Raw genomic sequence first — 13,966 nt, 5'->3', positions numbered from 1 at the left:
CTCAACTGATCACAGTGAGCATGTCATGGACATGCAATAATGTCTGGCAGATTACCTTCTCCTCCATGTGTCCATTAGAGGCCTAACTCTCTTTCTGGCTGCCTTTTTTCATCTCCTCCCTGTATGGCTCCACCCCAGGCCATCCCAGGAAGTCTATATTAACTGTTGCACTGCAGGTCTGCTTTGCTGTTCAACTTTGTTTGTTAGCTTGTGTTCCTGTCTGCCGTGTGCTACGTTTACCTTTATGTGTACCGATTTTGGCTCGTCCCTGACTACTCCTGTTTGCCTGTGAATCTGACCTTTGGTCTGTCCCTTGGTTACCCTTGTCTGCCTGTTGCCCCGACCTTGGCTTACCCATCACCATCCCTTGTGTCCTCAGTGGCTGCTTCCCCTCTCTCCCTACGGAGCGTGACCTGGGGGACCCCAGGGGCCATGACCTGGGTTCAGTTGCAGCGAAGGCCATCCTCACCACTAGAGGCTCTGGTGAACATCTGCTGGACCTTAGACTCCGCGCCCTGGGAAATCTTGGGTTCGCATTTACTGTCCATTCACAGCAGTCTGCTATTAGGTTCACTACCTTGCGGTGCACCCCTGTCTCCATCGGGGTGCATTTGTCACCTGGCCACAGGTGACCTGACAGAGCAAGTAACCAAATCTACCTAGTCTAGCACCTAGTAGGGTGCTACACAACATTTTTACTAAGGTACTAAACTGATAATAGTTTATGAACCACTATTCTGTCTATCCTCCCCGATCCAGACTGGTTATTGTTACCAGATCACATCAGCACAGCACTTAATATCATAATGTCTGCCTTGTATTTTGTGATGTGCTTGCTATGTGGATGTAATGTGAGGACCTCTTCAGTATAATTGATTTTGGACACTGAGCACTCTCTGTGTTATAAAAGAGAGGTTTCACTGACTACAATCTTCCTAAAAGCCAGTTTGAAGAATTATATGCTCAGAATCTATACGCATTTGGTTTATGGATCTTCTCTCAAGTTTAAGATAATAATCTTCCATCTACTTGGTGAATCAGTCTTACACTTTTTTGAATGATGTCATTAGCGATTGTAAGAGTGAATGAATGTAAAGAAAGCCATAAGCACCGGGTGAATACTGTAGTGAAGAAATATAGTGTGTAGAAAATTGATGTTTAAGTATTAACCACTTGTCCACCGCGCCTATTCTGGCACTTCTCTCCTTCATGTAAAAATCAAAAAAATGTTGCTAGAAAATTTATCAGAACCCCCAAACATTATATATATTTTTTTTAGCAGACACCCTAGGGAATAAAATGGCGGTCATTGCAACTTTTTTTTCTCGCACAGTATTTTATAATTTTTCAATTGCATTTTTTGGGGAAAAAAAACAACAGTTTCATGAATTTAAAAATAACAAAACATTAAAGTTAGCCCAATTTTTTTGTATAATGTGAAAGATGATGTTACACCCAGTAAATAGATACCTAACATGTCACGCTTTAAAATTGCTCACACACATGGAATGGCGCCAAAAACAAATGAGAGCTGCAAAATACTCACCTTGCCTATCAGCAAAGAACTTGGGGTGTCTACTTTCCAAAATTGGGTAATTTGGGGGGGTTTTGGGCCATCTTGGCATTTTATGGCCTTCGGAACTGTGATAGGTAGTGAGGAGTGAAATCAAAATTTTACGCCCTTAGAAATCCTGAAGGCGGTGATTGGTTTTCGAAGCCCCATAGGCAGCTAGGTTCCCAAAAAGTCCCACACATGTGGTATCCCCGTACTCAGGAGAAGCAGCAAAATGTATTTTGGGGTGTAATTCCACATATACCCATGGCATGTGTGAGCAATATATCATTTAGTGGCAACTTTTTGTAAAATGTATTTTTTTTGTAATTTTTCAATCACTGGGGACAAAAAAAATAATATTCAATGGGCTCAACATGCTTCCCAGCAATTTCCTTGGGGTGTCTACTTTCCAAAATGGTGTAATTTGGGGGGGGGGGGTTGTACTGCCCTGCTGTTTTAGCACCTCAAGAAATGAGATAGGCAGTCATAAACTAAAAGCTGTGTAAATTCAAGCAAATTATCTTGTTATAGGTATTGTCAGTGTTTCCATATCATGTTTACACAGTTCTAGTGTTCACTGTGTAATGCCGCGTACACACAACCGTTTTTTATGTTTTTCAATTTTTTTAAATGGTCATTAAAAACGATCGTGTGTAGGCTCCAGAGCATTTTTCTCGATGTGAAAAATGGCCACTAAAAATTTAGAACATGCTCTAATTTTTCTCGTTGTTTTTCACGTCGTGAAAAACGGTCGTGTGTAGGCTTTAACGACGTGAAAAAAACGCACATGCTCAGAAGCAAGTTATGAGACGGGGGCACTTGTTCTGGTAAAACTAGCGTTTGTAATGGAGATAGCACATTCGTCACGCTGTAACAGACTGAAAAGCACGAAGACTGAAAAGCGCGAATCGTCTCTCACCAAACTTTTACTAACACAAAATCAGCAAAAGCAGCCCAAAGGGTGGCACCATCCGAATGGAACTTCCCCTTTATAGTGCCGTTGTACGTGTTGTACGTCACCGTGCTTTGTTCGAGCATTTTTTTTTTCACGATCGTGTGTAGGCAAGGCAGGCTTGACAAGAATCACGTCTAAAAAAACATTGGCCCAGATTCACGTACAACAGCGTATGTTTGTGCTGGCGTAACGTACCCTATTTACGATACGCCTGCGCAACTTTTACAGGCAAGTGCCGTATTCTCAAACAAAAGTTGCGTCGGTGTAGCGTAAATAGGCCGAAGTAAGCCTGCCTAATTCAAATGTGGTAGATGTGGGCGTGTGTTATGTTAATTTTATGTGAACCCACGTAAATGACGCTTTTTGCGAACGGCGAATGCGCCGTCCGTGAAAGTATCCCAGTGCGCATGCTCCGAACTAACCCGCAAGAAGCCAATGCTTTCGACGTAAATGACGCCCAGCCCTATTCGCGAACGACTAACGCAAACAACGTAAACATTTTAAAATTCAACGCGGGAACGACGTCCATACTTAACATTGGTACGCCGCATGTACGCCTCATATAGCAGGGGTAACTTTACGCCGGGAAAAGCCTAACGTAAACGGCGTATCTGTACTGCATCGGCCGGGCGTACGTTCGTGAATTCGCGTATCTAGCTGATTTACATATTTCTAGGCGTAAATCAGTGTACACGCCCCTAGCGGCCAGCCGGTCGGATCTAACACAAATCTATGCGTAACTGATTCTATGAATCAGGCGCATAGATACGACGGCTCAGATTCAGAGATATGATGGCGTATCTGGAGATACGCCGTCGTATCTCCTTTGAGAATCTGGGCCATTGTTTTTTCTAGGACATTAAAAATGGTTGTGTGTACATGGCTTTAGTTTTCAATAGGACTTCTGTAATTTCTCAGTTTGCCATTAAAAAATGTGCTCTGCCAGTAAATATTTCATGTTTTGTCAGTAAAAAAAATTCTGCGGGAGGTTGGCAACCCTGGATGTGCCCCATATATGGATTTTAATCCAATTATGGCTGCTGGGTACCTTTTAATAACACCATTGTCCTTGCAGTAAGCTGGAATGGTCATCAGTATTACATCATGAATTACGCATGGGAATCGTTCATGCAATGCCTTACTAATGAGCTTTCACTGTAGAGATAACCTGCATTCCAGTTCAAGGTTTTACTGACTGTAATAATAAATCAATCACGCTGATCAATCTGTTTGTTCAAGGAAGAAGCCAAATGAGGGCCAGGAATGAAGGACTATGGGTAAATAATGGATTAGGACTGAAATTTACTTTGATGGAATCATAAAAATGGAGGAAGGGAGGACACGGCTTTGTGTGTTTTCCCTGAAGGTAAACTCAGCCTTAATATTATCTCATCAATCACATGCTTAGTTTGTATTCCCTATGTTTGTGACAGGTTCTCTTTTTACTGAGCAGTTTTCCAGTGGCCATACTATACTGGCAGAGGTGGCGGCAGGGCCGGCCTTAGGTGTTCAGGCGCCCTGTGCGAGCGAATCCTGTGGCGCCCCCCATCTTCACCCCTTGCCCCCTAGTCACCTAAACTGACTTACCTTCCGGTGGACGGTGCCCGAGAATAGCCAAGCAGTTTCTGGCTTTCCCGTGCAGCGGCGGCGCATGCGCAGTGTGCCTGTCGGGGGCCGGTAGCAGCCATTTTTTTCAGGTGCCACAACCGATGCGTTGCTCTTCACCCAGTCCCAGGGCAGGGAGACCTGGCAGCGCCTGCTGCTGTGACTCATAGTAGTCGGACTCCTGTGATGATCATGTGAGTAACTGACTGCGACTCACATTCTGCAAGATGTGATGGCCGCACGGCGCCCCTGTTGCCCATGGCGCCCCGTGCGGCCACACAGCTCGCACACCCCAAAGGACGGCCCTGGGTGGCGGGGCCCCCTGGGTTTTATGAACAACAAAACTTACCATAGCCCCTCTGGCCGGTACTTCTATAAAAATAATTGTCCAGCAGCTCTCCATCTCTTATTCAGAGCAGCATGAGCCAGAGCGAACAAGACCGTGTGCCTCTGTTTATCATAGGTAGGAAAGTGTTTTGTTATACCCGTAGAATAAGTGCAATACCAATTGCTCTCGTCAGCCTTTCAGAGCTGTCCTATGAACATTTCCTGTGTTATCTAAAGTTTAGTCAGCCCTCCCAGTTCATATCTTGAACTACAAAACAGCTACCATCTATGCTGTGAAGATTGGTGGAGGGGGAGGGATTCTGTAGCTCAGCAAAAGACAACTGGGCAGGGCTGGCACCATTTCTTTTTGTTTTAACCACTTCCCTACCCACCCATTGTCATGGGATCGGTGGTATACGGGGCGCGCACCTGCCACGTCACTGAGGAGCCGATGCTCGCGCCGGGTGGCCGCAATATCCGCCGGGCACTCGCGATCGCTTATTACAGAGCAAGAACGTGTCTAGAAATCTATTTCCTGTCAGGGGAGAGGAGACAGATTGTATGTTCCTAGTATATAGGAACACCGATCTGTCTCCTCCTCTAGTCTGTCCCACCCCCCCCACAGTTAGAATCACTTCCTATGTAACACATTTAACCCCTTGATCGCCCCCTAGTGCTAACTCCTTCCCTGCCAGTGACATTTATATGCATATTCATAGCATGAATGTCAATGGTCCTAAAATAGTGTCAAAAGTGTCCGATATTTCCACCGTAATGTCAGTCATAATAAAAATCGCAGATCACCACAATTACTAGTAAAAAATATAATAATAATAAAAATGCCATAAATCTATCCCCTTTTTTGTAGGCGCTATAACTTTTGCGCAACATACTCTAAAGTAAAAAATATTGTGTTTTTTTCAAACTTGTCGCTCTTCTTTTGTTTATAGCGCAAATAATGAAAACCGCAGAGATGATCAAATATCACTTAAAGAAAGCTCTATTTGTGGGGAAATAATTGGGTACAGTGTTGCATGACCGCGCAATTGTCATTCAAAATGTTACAGCTCTAAAAACTGAAAACTGGCCTGGGCAGTATGGGGGTGAAAATGCTCAGTATTGAAGTGGTTAATCCACAAAATGCTGGAATTTATTTTTGAGTTTGCAGGGCCTAAAGGAATAAACATTGTAAAATGCGCATGTGTCTCAGATATACTGCATATGTATTTTTTTGTTTGCCCAGACTTATACCTCAAGGAGTATTTTGAAGGTAGAAGGACTATGGCAAATGTGTGTAGTTTATACAGGTATTGGGCTTATCTTTAAAGCTGAACTGCATCAATATAAAAAAATGAATTATCGCGGCTCTGTAATCATTAATACATCATTAAATCACCCCAGCAATACAGAACTTGGGGAAAGGTAGGTATGTTAACTATTTTTACTCATTTTTTACTTATTTTTTTTATTGTAATGCAGCGTCATGGCACATGGGATTGGGCCCTAAGTAAATAAGGAGACCTCACTTGCAGGCCCCGCTTTAAGTGATTTGGACTTGCAGATGAAATGGAAAAGATTGCTAGGTATAAGATATCTAGGTATAGGTATAATATATATATATATACACACACACACACAGGGCTTTTTTTCTCAGACAATAGGTGCAGGAACTCTCCTTTTCTGAGTCACTTGTTTTCTCTGCCCCTACTCACCTCCGAGCAACGTCCCTTGGTCCCATTCCCTACCCACCTCCCAGTTCTGCCCCTTTTAGACAATACAGTACCAAGAATAATTTTGTTGTGCTAAATCAATTGTATGGTATTTGGTTTCCCCTTCAGCCAGCAACAATAGATCCCTCTAACATCGTACCACCCACAACAAAATTCCCCCCAGCAACAGTAGACTCCCGGCAGCATCAACAGATCTCCGCACAGCCAGCATTAATAGACTCTCTGGCAGCCATCAACAATAGACCCCTTCCCCAACAGTAGATCTCCTTCAGAAACAACTGACCCCCCAGCAACAATAGGTCCCCCACCAGCAACACTAGACCTCCTCAGCAACAATAGACCCCCTGCAAAAATAGATGCCCTCAAGCTAGAACAGATCCACCAGCAGTGAGCATCAAATACCCTGCAGCACACCCCAGCACCCCTTGACATTACATACAGTCAGTCCAGGAGGTGCCGGAACTGCGTTCCCCCGTGTTCCCGCTGAAAAAAAAAAGCCCTGTGTATATATATATATATATATATATATATATATATATATACACACACACACACACAGTTAGGTCCATATATATTTGGACACAGGCACAATTTTCATACTTTTCGCTCTGTATGCCACCAGAATAATAAAAGATTCCAAATGTAAATACCACACTTAGGATCAAGTCTGGACCTATTACCTGCTTAGTACCCCTTTCAGACTGGGGTGGTTTTCAGGCGCTTTAGCGCTAGAAATGGCCTCTGCTAAGCACCTGAAAACCATCTCCCATTCATTGCAGTGTGACTTTTAACACTTGGGCGGTGTACTTGCGGGACGTTCCAAAAAGTCCTGCAAGCAGCATCTTTGGGGTGGGTTGGGAGTGCTGTATTTATCGCTCCCAAAATGCCCTGCCCATTGAAATGAATGGGCAGCACTTCCAACGCGCCTTAAAAGTGAGTTTTTAACCACATTTTAAAATACCCCCGCTATCGGCCGGAAACACAGTGCTAAAGCGCCACTAAAACGGGCGGCGCACGCTGTCAGTGTGAAAGTAGTCTAAAGCCTCGTACACACGGTTCGATTGTTGGAAGGGGATTGTCTGTTGACAGACTGTTGTCCTAAATTCTTACCGTTATTATGTTCCTTTAGACAATTGTTTTCAGATTTTCGGCCTGTTGGATGACAGGCTAGTAAATTTTCGGGAGACAATGGCTCCACGTCTTATTTTCATATGGTCAGTATACAAATCTGTCACACAAAAGTCGAAAGTACAAACACGCATGCTCGGCCTGTACCGTTAGTATGCAAGACAAGATCCTGGCACACGCCCTTTTGACAAAAAAACAGACGCTCGGTTGGCCAACAATCGTACCGATTGTACGAGGCTTAACTGATGAAGAAATAACAAAGGAGTAGCCCACAACTTGTTTTCGCTGCGCTTTTCGGGCACTAGCGGGGTGTTTTTTTCCCCAAAGAAGGGTTAAAAACTCCCGTTTTGTGGTGCTTTCAAATGGCTTTTAAGGCATTCATTGCAATGGGCAGGGCATTTTTGGGAGCACGAAATACAGCGCAAAAAAAGTCACACTGCAATGACTGATGAAGAAATAACGAAGGAGTAGCTCACAATTGACCATGATACAGCTTCGGATTCAATTGTCCAATTTACTTTTGGCCCCTTGAAAAAGCGGGATGGCAATTCTTAAGAGCTGTAATTCCTAAACCCTTCCTCCGATTTAGACGTACATACCCGCAAATTAAACCTGAGAGTGTGCACTTTCAGCCCACATTCATGATATAACTATAGCTTGATTATGTTTTGGTAAATACCTGAAAAGAAAATTGTGCATGTGTCCAAATAAGTGTGTGTATACGCACACATATATACGGTAGATAATTTTTATATATATATATATATAGGGCCAGATTCACAAAAGGGATACGACGGCGTATCTACTGATACGCCGTTGTATCCCTGTTTCTATCTATGCGACTGATTCATAGAATCAGTTACGCATAGATATCCCTAAGATCCGACAGGTGTAATAGTTTTACACTGTCGGATCTTAGGATGCAGTACCGCGGCCGCCGCTGGGGGGATTTTGCGTCGTAAACCAGCGTCGGGTATGCAAATTAGCAGTTAGGGCTATCCACAATTTTTTTTCCCGTCTTTACGTCGCCTCAAGTCTTAGTTTGCCGTCGCAAAGATAGGGTACCTTTTACAAAGTGTAAACTTAGTACACCATGTAAAAGTATACCCGTCTTTCCCGCATCGCTTTCGATTTCTTTAAAAAAAAAAAAAAATCCCGGCACAAGTCTTTTTTACCCGTCGCGATTCACAAAACATTGGCGCGCCGTAACTTCGCGCAAAGCACGTCGGGAAATTTGCGATGGGAGCATGCGCAGTATGTCCGGCGCGGGAGCGCGCCTAATTTAAATGGGACTCGCCCCATTCGATTGGGCCCGCCTTGCGCCGGACGGATTTAGGATACACCGCCGCAAATTTCCAGGTAAGTGCTTTGTGGATCGGGCACTTAGCCAGAAAATTTGCGGCAGTGTAACCTAAATCGGTTACGTTACGCTGCGCCGCCTGGCTGTGAATCTGGCCCATAGTGTATAATGTATATCTGTTTAAAGGTAACTGGGGTACTTTCTACGAAGTAAAAAAAAATACTTGAAATTTAATGCTGAAGGTAACATAAATGTATGTGTGCGGAGAACAGGTTGGCGTTGCATCACCTAAATGCCTTTCCCTTCTATACAACACATCTTTATTAAATCCGAATCAATCCTCCAGCTCACATTCTATAGATTCCTTTCCTAGTAACTGCGGTGCAACAGCACCCCCTAATGACACGTAATAATGAGCGCAGCGCTCTCCGTCTGTCATGTTAAAATCACCGGGGACAGGCGCTGACACTAAACATACGAAGTTATTCCTGCCTGTCAATCCAAAAAGCAACAGGGGTTATAGAGAAGGCGATGTGGCGCGCTCTCGTATAGAATGGCTACACATCTCTTCAATCTCAGATCCAGCGTTTTCTTTTAATATTCTTCTCAGGGGAAAAGATCGCAATGACTCTGTATTATGTAAAGCAATATCTGGAACTAGGAAAATGGTAAAGGAATACTCCAGCGCTATCACTGAGGTGAAAAGCAATGTGTGATAACGATGGAACTGCTGCAGACACCAATAGGTGAATCCGTGACCAATGTAGTGCGTGTATAATGAATGGTGCTGCGCTGTTATAGGACTGGAGTGTGACCTACAGTGCTGTGAAAAATTTACCCCTTCCTGATTTTTTATTTATTTTTTGCATATTTCTCACACTTAAATGATTCAGATCATCAAACAAATTTTAATATTACACAAAGATAACCAGAGTAAATCCAAGATGCAGTTTTTAAATTATTATTTATTTTATTAAGGAAAAAAAGCTGTTCAAACCTGCCTGGCCCTATGTGAAAAAGTACCGTATTGGCCGGCGTATAAGACGACCCCCTAATTTTCCAGCCAAATGTTGGTTTTGGGATATACTTGCCGTATAAGACTACCCCCTTCCTACTAGTCATACCTCGCCTCACTGTGCCACCATTACATGCCAGACTGTGCCCCATTACATGCCAGACTGTGCCCCATTACATGCCAGACTCGCTGTGCCCTTACCTTATCCTAAGACATGCAGAATCGCGGCCGTCCATTTTTTCAAAAGCCGCGCCTCCTACGTCTTCTGTTCCGTGATAGGCGGAACACTCAGCTTCCCAGGAGGCACTGTGTTCAGTGTTCGCCTATCACGGAGGGCCTCTCGTCTGAGGACGAGAGGGCCTCCGTGATAGGCAGACACTAAACACAGTGTCTCCTGGGAAGCTGAGTGTTACGCCTATCACGGAACAGAAGTAGTAGGAGGCGCGGCTTTGAAAAATGGACGGTCGCCATTCTGCATGTCTTAGGATAAGGTAAGGGTTACCGGCGTGTTAGGTTACCGGCGTGTTAGGTTACCGGCATATAAGACGACCCCCTGACTTTTAAGAAGATTTTAAGGGGTTAAAAAGTCGTCTTATACGCCGGAAAATACGGTAATTGCCCCCTCCCATGCTGAATCATGAATGAATTGTAATTAACCACAATATTTTTGGAAAGCTGAAAGCACTTGCCACACCCAGGCCCGATTAATGCCAGATCGGTTGAATCAAGAAATCACATAAATAGAAGCTGCCTGACAAAGTGAAACACGCTAACAGATCACAAAAAGCCACACATCATGGCACAACCTAAAAAAGATCAAGAACAGATTAGAAAGAGTAAAAAGTGGTGCTCCAATCTTAACCATGCAATCTATGAAGTAACAGGGGTCTCTTTCATTCCATGCAGTAACATCTCTATGAGAAGTGGCCTTATTGCTGTAAGGTAACAGCATGGGAAAAATCAGTAATTCCGAAATCCTCTGTAGGTCTTTGCACGAATAGCTGGTGGCTCTATATGCTCTCTGTTTCTTTTAAGGGTCCTCCTCCCATTAATCCAAGAATCTGTGCTCAGTGGTGGATGGTGGCTCCTATATACTGGACTTTCACACTCGCCCCGAGAGGGATGCAGAGTCTTGGCGAAGCCCAATAGTGTAGTACGCAGTGTAAAATTTTCTTGATAAAAGCAACACATTAAGCAAGATGAGACAGTGCATCATCCACGAGTGCCGAGCTCGTCTCCCGCGTCACTTTCGGTGTGCCTGTCAACCAATTCCAACGCGTTTCGTCATGGGTCACCTCTCTCTCTCAAAAATAATAGAGCTGGGTTTGCTATGTAATCTCTGTTGTACCGTATATAGATTAGTGTGGCAATACATCCCTGTATTCTCCGCTGGTTCCTGGACATCTGCTCTCCTGTACATAACCTTTAAACAGCAAAATGCTACGATGATTGACAGGATAATACACACCTTACTCCTGAAGAAGCATTTTAACGTGCAACATGTAGAGCTGAGTTACAGCACACCGCCTACCCTTCAATGCTAAGTCTGATGCAACAATACCAATGGATCTAGCTCCATGGTTCCTTTGATGAATTGACAGCCCAATATTGTTGGTCTAATAGGTGGTGTGCTATACGTCATAAGGCAATATTGCTGTATTATGAATGGAAAATGTTTTTAGCATTGTTAATTTGTATATTTTGTAATAAAGCTTATTGAATTTTAATAACGTTGTAATATTGTGGTGCCTACAAAGTCCATCATCTATTCCCCATTTAGTCTTGCAACCTTGAGGCCAGGTTCACACCTATGCGAATTGAGTGCGGCTTAAACCGCATCCAATTCGCAGAACATTTAAAAATATTGTTTTCAAAGAGGCTGGTTCACATATGTGCGATGCATTCGCACTGCGCATTGCCGCCAAACCGTGTGCGTTTTTTAGGTCTTGCGGTGCGGCTCAGGTGCGAATTGAGTCCCATTATCTTCTATGGGTACGCTGCGGAATCGCAGATGTGTTTATTTCTCTTCGGTATTTCTCTCATTGCGCTCAATACACTTCCCCCCTCCCAGGTCTCCAAATTCGCAGCTAATCTGCATCTAAAACGCAATGGATCTGCTGAACACTTCTCTTATCTCTCTGCAGAGATAAGAGAGCTGAAATTCGCACCGCACTAGTGTGATCCCGGCCTGAATCCTAAAGCCTCATACACACGATCGGACTTCCAACTGACTTTTCCGTGGTATTTGCTCCGAAGGGCGTTGTCCGTGAACTTGGTATGCATACACACGGTAGGACTTTTTCAGCAAACAAACACGAACGTAGTGACGTAATTGACGTACTAAGTGTTTTTCTGCTCTTTACCGCCATCCTTTGGGCAACTTCTGCTATTGCTGTCTGATCTTTAGCATTAGTTCTGAACATGCATGTTTGTACTTTGGGGACTTTATTCCGATAGACTTGTGTACACACGATTAGCTGATGTAGGACATTTGTTGCCGGAAAGTTTGTCTGTCCTCACAGCGAACATTTGTCCGATGGAGTGTACACACGGTCGGATTGTTTCCAAATCAGGTCCATCGGAGGTTTGTTGTCAAAAAGTCTGATCGTGTGCAGGGGCCTTTACTATGTCTTCCATTTCTGTGCTAAACAATACGACTCAGCAAAACCACAGATTATTGCTCCATAAAATTATTAAAGTACATACTTAAAGCGGGAGTTCACCCATTTCTAAAAACAAATTTTTTCTTCCCCTAGATTCCTGCTCGTTCGGTCTAGGGGAATCGGCTATTTGTATTAAAATAGGTGCAGTACTTACCCGTTTTCGAGCTGCATCTTCTTCCGTCGCTTCCGGGTATGGTCTTCGGGAGCGGGCGTTCCTTCTTGATTGACAGTCTTCCGAGAGGCTTCCGACGGTCGCATCCATCGCGTCACTCGTAGCCGAAAGAAGCCGAACGTCGGTGCGGCTCTATACTGCGCCTGCGCACCGACGTTCGGCTTCTTTCGGAAAATCGTGACGCGATGGATGCGACCGTCGGAAGCCTCTCGGAAACCTGTCAATCAAGAAGGAACGCCCATTCCCGAAGCCCATACCCGGAAGCGACGGAGAGGATGCGTCTCGTAAACGGGTAAGTACTGCACCTATTTTTAAATAAATAGCCGATTCCCCTAGTAATAACGAGCAGGAATCTAAGGGGGAAAAGTGCCCTCTAAGGGTGAACCCCCGCTTTAAAGTGGAGGTTCACCCAAAAACTTAGGGCCAGATTCACGTAGAATCGCGGCAGCGTAACGTATCGTTACACCGCCGCAAGTTTTCATCGCAAGTGCCTGATTCACAAAGCACTTGCAATGAAAACTACGCCCGTGGCCTCCAGCACAAGGCGGGCCAATTCAAATGGGCGTGTGCCATTTAAATTAGGCGCGCTCACGCGCCGGACCTACTGCGCATGCTCCGTTTCCTAACTCCCGCCGTGCTTTACGCGCCGTGACGTCATTTTTTCAAACGGCAACGCGTGTAGCGTACTTCCGTATTCCCGGACGTGTTACGCAAACGGCGTTAAATTTTAAATTTCGACGCGGGAACGACGGCCATACTTTAGACAGCAATACGTTTGCTGACTAAAGTTAGGGCACCTAAAACGACGACTAACTTTGCGACGGGAAACTAGACTAGCGGCGACGTAGCGAACGCGAAAATCCATCGGGGGTCCGCCGTAACTCCTAATTTGCATACCCGACGCTGGTTTACGACGCAAACTCCCCCCAGCGGCAGCCGCGGTACTGCATCCTAAGATCCGACAGTGTAAAATTATTACACCTGTCGGATCTTAGGGATATCTATGCGTAACTGATTCTATGAATCAGTCGCATAGATAGAAACAGGAATTCTCCAGATACGCCGTCGTATCCCTTTTGTGAACCTGGCCCTTAATTTTTAACATTAGTTTGAAGCTCATTTTGTCAAGGGGAATCGGGTGTTTTTTTTTTAATCGAAGCAGTACTTACCGTTTTAGAGAGCGATCTTTTCCGCCGCTTCCGGGTATGGGCTGCTGGACTGGGTGCTCCTATTTGATTGACAGGCTTCCGACGGTCGCATACATCGCGTCACGATTTTCCGAAAGTAGCCGAGTGTCGGTGCGCAGGCGCTGTATAGAGCCGCACCGACGTTCGGCTTCTTTCGGCTACTCGTGACGCGATGTATGCGACCGTCAGAAGGCTGTCAATCAAATAGGAACGCCCAGTCCCGAAGACCATACCCGGAAGCGGCGGAGAAGATCGCTCTCTAAAACGGTAAGTACTGCATTGATTTAAAAAAAAAAACACCTGATTCCCCTAGACAAAATGAGCATGAA

The sequence above is a fragment of the Rana temporaria genome, chromosome 12 (assembly GCF_905171775.1).
Source record: "Rana temporaria chromosome 12, aRanTem1.1, whole genome shotgun sequence".
Classification (NCBI taxonomy): domain Eukaryota; kingdom Metazoa; phylum Chordata; class Amphibia; order Anura; family Ranidae; genus Rana; species Rana temporaria.
The sequence above is the reverse complement of the archived record's forward strand: the minus strand, read 5'-3'. Positions refer to the sequence as shown.